The sequence below is a fragment of the Taudactylus pleione genome, unplaced genomic scaffold, assembly GCF_031769625.1.
Source record: "Taudactylus pleione unplaced genomic scaffold, aTauple2 ptg000456l, whole genome shotgun sequence".
Classification (NCBI taxonomy): domain Eukaryota; kingdom Metazoa; phylum Chordata; class Amphibia; order Anura; family Myobatrachidae; genus Taudactylus; species Taudactylus pleione.
Window position 1 is genome coordinate 1,593,007 of NW_028284858.1, and position 8,367 is coordinate 1,601,373.

The window sequence follows — 8,367 nt, forward strand, 5'->3', positions numbered from 1 at the left end:
GTCCCCTGTATTTAGCGCAACCAGCGCTGATCCGGTCCTGGTTCTGGAAATACAGGGGACAAAAAGCGTAGGGGTCCCCAGTAATTTCCATAACCAGCATCACACTTTTACTAGCGGGGGTGTAATGACACAGCCACGGGAATGCTTTCACCGGGTCTCCCAGCCAAAGCATTACCTCTGGCCGCTAGTCAACCTAGGCCGGGGATCCCTGGGGAGCTGGGGCCCCCCCAATAAAGGAGGCCTAGGCTGATAGCCCGGGGTTATCCCCAGGCACCCCTGGAGCGGTGGGTGCAGGGTTGATAGTGTAGTGTGGTGCATTTGAAAGAGTTAAAAATATTGTCTTTGACAGTAGAACTACTGGTCCCAAAAAGCCTCCTCCGTATGCTGGTACTTGGAGAACCACAAGTACCAGCATGCGGGGCATTACGGGCCTGCTGGTACCTGTAGTTCCACTGCAAAATAAATACTTAAAAAAACACAGAACACACACACCGTGAAAGTAAAAGTTAAATAAGTCATATATTCACACTCACACTCACTATCTCACATACTCACCTATGTATCCCTGTAGCCATTTCCCATCCTCTTCTCCAGCAGCAATCCATAGGTAGCTGTAATAAAAAATCCATACTCACCTCTCCCTATGCGTGGATCAGGTCCTCTTCATTCCAAAGTAGGCATCCATAGGGCTTGGCAAAACAACAAACCGAAAAATACACAGACCAGCGGACATTAGTACTGTCCTACTGTCCTCTAAGGACAGTACTACCAGAATGACGATTCCGCCGCAGTATTTCACTATAGAAATCCCGGTGCTGAGCGTTTATTGGCTGAGAGGGGCAAGCCTTCCGCCTCTCAGCCAATGAGCAGTTCCCTCCATTGAAGTCAATGGTGAGAACCGCAAAAGTAACCTTAACTCACCTTTGCGGTTCTCACCATTGAAGTCAATGGTGGGAACCGCTCATTGTTTGAGCAACTAGCATTCTGCTTATTACTGTTCTGAGAGGCATGTATGGGTTCATTAGAACAGAAAAATGTAAAAGGAAAAAGGATTGCATAAAGATAAAATTATGGCATCCACTTATGCAAGAAAAACAGTTATTTGTACATTCACAGAAATCACATTAGGATGAAAAAAGTAACAAAGTACAGTATACTGATTGATAATATGTATCCTAGAAACACAATAACAATTATTCACTGGAAGTGGGTACCCACACACACACACAGGAAAATAAAAAATAAAACAGAAAAAAATTAATAATAAGAAAAAATAATAATAAATTAAATGAACAAATAATTAAATTAATGAGGGATGAAAAAAAGGGGAGTACTCGTATCCAAAATATATTGTTATTTTTGCAATGTGGACTTGGTAACTCTCATACTATTTTCTGTGGTTACTGATGATGAATATAGCTAGGACTGACTCCGAGGTTTTAGTTCTTGGTCATATATCTTGACTGCAGTGAGACTAGAGAATAGTCAGAAGCCACTTTATACGAGCGCTCTGTTGAACAGATGATTAACAAATCAGGGGTTACAGTCATACAAATGAGGCTCCGTAATGATGACATAAAACAGGTGTACGGCTCACATGCTGATACTTATGGAGTCGGCTTCTTGGCTGTATTGAGACTGATAGGCAACCCTGTATAACCGCAGTGGTTAAACAGTTGTTTTTGTATGTAAAATAGGGATGGGGAACCTCAGGCCCGGGGGCCGTATAAGGCCCGCGGAATCATTTGGGCTGGCACTCTGAGCTTTTTTCTGCTAGCCTCATCTGGCTAGCAGGGTGCCTATAATGGCACCCTGTAGCCAGAATCTATGCAGCAGTGCCGCCTGAAGCGTCCTTAGGCTGCTTCAGACGGTCACACTGCTGCCCTTACAGCTCCCCGGAGCATCCTCAGGCAATTGTGGCCCCACCTCTATGTGACATCATGCGGAGGGGGCGTGGTCTACACCAGCCCATGAATAATGTTATATATATCAAAATGGCCCTCGGCAGAAAAATGTTTCCCCACCCTGTATTAGAGTGTATGGGATCAGTAGCTGGAGGGTATGCTGATCCATGTTGTGCCAAATTGGAGGATCGTGGGATGCCTTCAGGTGAGTTAGCTCTCAATTTGGAACATACATAAACATATAAACCAAAGTAAGCTGCTATTATCATGTAGTGTAGGACCACCAGAGCAGAGGCGCCTTGCCGTGGCTTGTGGCTTGCCATATGTTTGCAAATGTATGTAACTGAAAGATATATCCTGCAAAGACGTCACAAGTCATTCTGGTGGCTGCTCGTGACTAATTGAATTTGGGCCTAAGGGGTACATTTAAATTTATTAATCAACGGTTTTGGTTTTTTTTGGTCGGTTTTGCAATCCACCCATTTACTAAAGGCAAAACCAATGGAAAACATCAGACCAACTGTACATTATTTTACATAGACAAGTATTCAAACCGCAGATTTCTAAGCATCGGTTTTCAAGCCAACCAAAAACTGACCACAAACTGACGACCAACCCGCCCAAATGATAGACTCCTGACAGGTGTGTTTTAGTTTCCTTTGCTTTTTGTCATTGGACACTAAAGATAAAGTAATGTTACCTACTATAGGATAGGTGCTTGATAGATATCTACATTGGGAATTATTAAGTCATCAGTGATGTCAATGAGAGAGCTTCCTGCTCTATTTGAGCCAGAAGCTCTCTGGGGCTTGAGGCCACGAGACCCTACCACAAGGGTCTCGTCGCAAGCCCGATGGTCGTGTTGGTCTTGACCATCGCGACCATCATCATGGCCGCTCGCAATAGCTGTAGGTGGTAACCCACAGCTATGCGAGCGGCCAAGAGGCCACAACTAAAAAAACCTGCGCCCGCCCTGATTCAGGGCGAGCGCTCACTTTTTGCGAGTGCCTCTGAATCAGGCCCTTTGTTTGCAACAATGTGGACACAAAGGTACCTTCTTACACATCTGGTGGGAATGTCTGTACATCTCGGAGTTCTGGGATATGGTCCTGACCCTGATAGGTAGAACAATCAACGCTCTGCCTCCTAAGGACCTAGAGGAGTAGTGTGAAGTAATGGCACCCGGAGCATGCTATTGCTACGCGCCCCCCTCTACTGAATTTGCTAAACTGGTCATGGGCCACACTTGCCAAAACAGGAGCTCAAACCTACCAATTGCTCTCCAACTGTCAGGGCCGGAGTCGCCATCAGTGGGGGACTGCAGTGACACCAGTCCAGGGCCCGGAGAGAGAGGAGGCCCGGGTAGCGGAGGTGTGGAATGCAGTGATTGCGGTACCGCACGTCACTGGTGGAATGCATCGGGGGCAGCCAAAGAAGAAATGAGTCTCGGTGGCATTTAAAACACGGAGCCGGCCGTGAGCCAATCACATATCACGGAACTGCAGCCAGCCAATCAGCAGTGGCCTCAGTGGCTGCAGTTCCGCGAGCCAATCACAGCTCGTGGAACAGCAGCCAGCCAATCAGCAGCGACCGCTGCTGATTGGCTGGCTGCTGTTCCGCGAGCTGTGATTGGCTTGCGACCGGCTCCATGTATTAAATGCCACCGAGACTCTTCTTCTCCTCTTCTCTGGCTGCTGCCGGTGCATTCCACCAGTGACATGTGGTACTGCACATCACTCTGCGCTGGCTGTTCTCTGAGCTCCGAATGGACCAGAGTCACGGAGATGACTGAGTGTCCAGGTGAGTTTGGGATCTGTTGTAGGGAGGGGGTGTCTAATTTATATATATATATCCTGCTCATGGACCCTGTACTGAAGAAGATTCTTCCACTAAAACCACAGATTATCTTCAAAATTTAAAAGACTTATTGGCACTAAGTATGCTAAAGGAAAAAGAACAATTAACTGTGAATACTTTGAAATGCAATGGAAGTTATAAGTGCGGACATTGTAACATTTGCAAGTTCCTCCACCCCAAAAGAAAAACTTTTATGAACTCAGATGCATCCATAAAAAGCTTTCTGAACGGCAATTCTACATCGGTCATTTATTTGCTGGAATGTACATGTGGACTTAAATACGTCAGAAAAACCAAGTGTCCACTAAAATTAAGGATACAAGAGCATACTGGGAACATTTAAAATAAAGTAGAGGGACATGCTGTATCCAAGCATTTCCTGACAGAACACAACTCTAATCCTGAAGACATTTTGTATAAAGCAATTGAACATGTAACCTTGGGAGAGAGAGGAGGAGACCTGGGCAACCTATTATCAAGAAGGGAAATATTCTGGATATTTGAACTGGACACATTGACACCTAAAGGCTTCAATGACTATTATAAAATAGCCCCGTTTCTGTGATGTGTTCAACTCCTATCTACTAATATACCGCCTCGCTATGTGGATGGGCCTGACCGGTACCTATAAAGAATTATCTCTTTTGGGGGAAGACCAGGTTTAGTAGAAAATTTGGCATGATTGAGTTCATGTTGAATGAATTTATTTGCTGCCATACCATCATGTGTTAGCCCAATCGCGTCTGATCTTGGAAGCAAAGCATGATTGGGCCAGGCTAGTACCAAGAAGGGCAACCTCTTGGGAATACCTGGTGCTGCAAATTTACCCTGGTAATGGAAATAGAATCAAGCCACAAGGTGGCACTGCCTAAGAAGGGAACCATAACACACCCACACACAGAACACACATACAAGTGTGTCTCAAAGGAATGGAACAGGAATACCAGATACAATTTACAACCATACCTTCCCATTGAAGCGTCAGTGGTAAGATTGAGGGCTCAATGTGGTTGGGCCTGACTAGTACCAAGATTGGGGACATCTTGGGAATCCCAGGTGTTGTAAACTGTGAACATTTCCAGATGAAAAGGACAAAGAATAAGAAAATCCCAGTGATGCTCCTACATGAAGATCACCAAGGAATACAAAAACTTGTAAATCCCAGTGATGCTCCTCCATAAAGATTCTCAAGGACTTCAAGAATTCTTTGAATTCCAGAAGAGACAATAAGGACACAATAGGAAACCTGTAGTTATAATCCTCTTCGAAGATCAAATCTTTATTTATTTATTACTAGTTCAGCTTGAATAATCTATAATAGCTCTGTACATCTGATCTATTTTGAATATATATATATATGTATATACCATGAACTATGGTTTACCAACTATAGTTCACAATTTAAATAGGAATAATACATGGTCAGAAAGAATTAATACATAGTTGGTCTAAGATATTTTATTTATTTATTATCCACGTTAATAATGCATATAGGCTTGGATGATAACGGCTTTTTTCTGTTAAATAACATAAATGATAAATAAGGTTATCACTGTATCTAAATACGTATATTAGGACCATATTCTAATATTGTCCCTCTATCTTCTAAGTCTAGATTAAACCGGAGAATTAGCGAATTTAAGTCCGTTTTTAAGTGTGGGCAGAAGTGATCCCCATTATGTACAGGAGAAGGGCGGAAGTGGGTACGATTCCCGTGAGCGCTGGAAATACAGATCGTGGATAGGTAAGTATCCATTAACCTAACCCCCCTAACCCTAACCCTCCTTAGGGGTGCCTAACCCTAACTTCCCCCCCAGGTGCCTAACCCTAATCCCCCCTCTAAGTGCCTAACCCTAACCACCCCCTTCCCCGCTACCTAAACCTAAGTCCCCCGGGGGGGTGCCTTACCCTAAGTCCCCCCGGGGGTGCCTAACCCTAACCCTCCCTCACCCTAGCCTAACCCTAACCCTCCCGGGGTGGTGCCTAACCCTAAGTCCCCCCCGGGAGCCCTAAACCTATCCCTCCCCCGCGCGGCTGTCCGCTCGCGGCGCCCGGCATCACTACGATCGTGATGCCGGGCGCCGGTCTCCCTGCGTCAGGGAAATGCGGGCGTCTACATCAAGATGCCCGGCATTTCACCCATGCCGGGATAAGACAGTCGGGAAGCCGGCTGCCGGTATATAGGCAGTCGGCTTCCCGATTGCTTCCCCGACGGAACACTTGTACACAAGCGGAGGTGATGTACACCACCATGGAACACGGGCATGATTACAGAGGTCACGTGGATACAGATTCTCCGCGCGCCCTGGACCACATGGCCAGAAACCCCAGATATGACGCGCTACAGTGAGGGTGGAAGTAACGCTAAGAAGGGTGGAAATAGCCCTAAGAATAACGTTTTAAACTGACTTACAAACATAATATTTGAAGGAGAATTACTCCAATATACTAGCCATAAGCTGAAGAACTGATGGAAGGCTATAGCCTACCATTTATGGGTGTGTTTATACATACAGGAAGTGATGCGGACTCCTGACCTTGGTTGAACTCACAATGGGGTATAAATACCTGACCATTACATCTATACACCATCCCCTTGATGAAGTCATAGGACGAAACGTGTTGGGAGTGATTGATACTTGCCTCATGGACTTTGAAGAAACTAGTTCTGTCATACTCAGATAAGCTGCTATTATTTATAACTTGCTCATTCCTCTTTTAATTATTTATACCGCATTCTCCTTTTTTACGATTATTTATATGTTGGTTAGGGATTCTGCTTAACAATAGGCGTTTTTTTATTCCTTGTTTTAGTAAATACATTTTCTTTTATTCTTACTTAATTGCACTGGCACTTTTTGCCTTAAAGGAAAAGGAGGAGTTAAGGGAAGTACAGGCCAGGGGGCGGGCAACCAAATACTGTATGTAAACACAGCACGCAGTGCTGACAGCCCGGGCGGACACTACAGAGACCTCGCGCTGGCAGCACCAGCATTGAGGTCATGCGTGGGATGAAATGACTGATTGATAGCGCAATGCTGAAGAAGCATTCAGTAGCGCCCTCTAGTGGTCGACACCCATAGGCAGCCTAATGGTGGCGCCGACCCTGTGTAGCAGTACACGCCCACTTTAACGTGCGTTTATAGGTGTTTGCTTCACAATCACAATCTCCCTGAAATGTCTTTTCAAAAGTAGGCAAGTATGGTTTTACACTATAGAAACCCACCAGGAAGTGTAGGTCTATTTGTGGTCTACTGTTTGATTGGTTTTGTCTCAATCAGAAATGTCAAAACTGAGTAAATTTACTCCTAAGAGTCATTTCAGGCAACTAAAAATACTTTATAATAGAATCTACATCACTTAGGGGGCTATTTACTAAGCAGTGTTAGGAGGCAGAGTGAAAAGTGATAAGAAAGTGATAAGGTGCCAGCCAATCAGCTCCCAACTGTCATTTTTCAAACACAGCCTGTGAGATGACAGTGGCAGCTGATTGGCTGCACCTTATCACTTTCTTATCACTTTTCTCTCTGTCTCCGAACACTGCTTAGTAAATAGACTCCTAATTATTACTAATATACAGAATTTAGTAAAAAAAAATTGCTTTGCCATTAGAAGAGGATTCTGAATGAATTGTGTTTTATCTGACTATTGCAGGCAGTGACCCAACATGAGATGCTCCTGTAGATGGGATCTGTAAAGTAATCACACTCAGTTAGCATATTATCATTATGTAATTACTGCACATTCTTTCAGTCTCCTATTTAGTTTGGCATTTAAATGACACACATATGTTGGTTGCGTTATTCATAGTGACATGACTTAACATGACGTGCAGTTGGCATGTAATATTTGTATACGATGCGTGCATGCTACAACATGCTGGGTGGGAGGAAAGATCTGTTTACATCTGTGAGTTTATCGGAGCAAGTTGTGTTCCAGCCATGTTTCCCTTCAGTATAAATAATCTTTTATAGGTCAAATAGGTATGTGCCAAACAGCATTATAGTAATTATTTATGTTCAGGGAGTAGTTTAGAAATTGTACTTTTATTGCACTTTTTATTCAGATATTCAATGTATTAATATTTTTGATTAGTTTCTACGATCCAACAATTTTGGGGGAGGCAGCGTTAGGGAGACAAGAGCATGTTATGTGCCTAATTGCGTATTCACTCACAATGTTTCTGGCAGCATTTATACAGCTCCTCTAGGGGCTGTTTATGGGAATGGAGAACATGCTGGTGACAGCTCCTATATTCATGCAAACTGTCTGCTTAGCGCATACTTCACCATACCTCCCAACATTTGTCCAAAAGCAGCCGGGACATGTGCGCGCCGGAGGCTCGCTCCCGGAAAGGGGTGTGGCCTACACGTAAAGGGGCGTGGCCTAGTGGCACGCCCCATTTGCATCACTAAGGGGCGTGCCCAGCATCTCCAAGATGCTGGCCTGCCCCAGGGCTTCCTCCCCATACTGTGAATAGATGCTGTGTGCATGCACACAGCATCTATTCTCGCTCTGCATACACGCTGCTCTGCTAGAAGTGTATGCTTTCCCCAACTGCGGGACACTGTGGCCCACGGGCGGGACAGTGGGACAGTCCCATAAA

The 8,367-nt window shown here is 44.7% G+C and overlaps 1 pseudogene; it reads left to right on the forward strand.

Annotated features, from left to right (window-relative positions):
• The first annotated feature begins 4,466 nt into the window (after positions 1-4,466).
• Positions 4,467-4,585, forward strand: LOC148504780 (5S ribosomal RNA; annotated as a pseudogene).
• Positions 4,586-8,367: the final 3,782 nt, after the last annotated feature.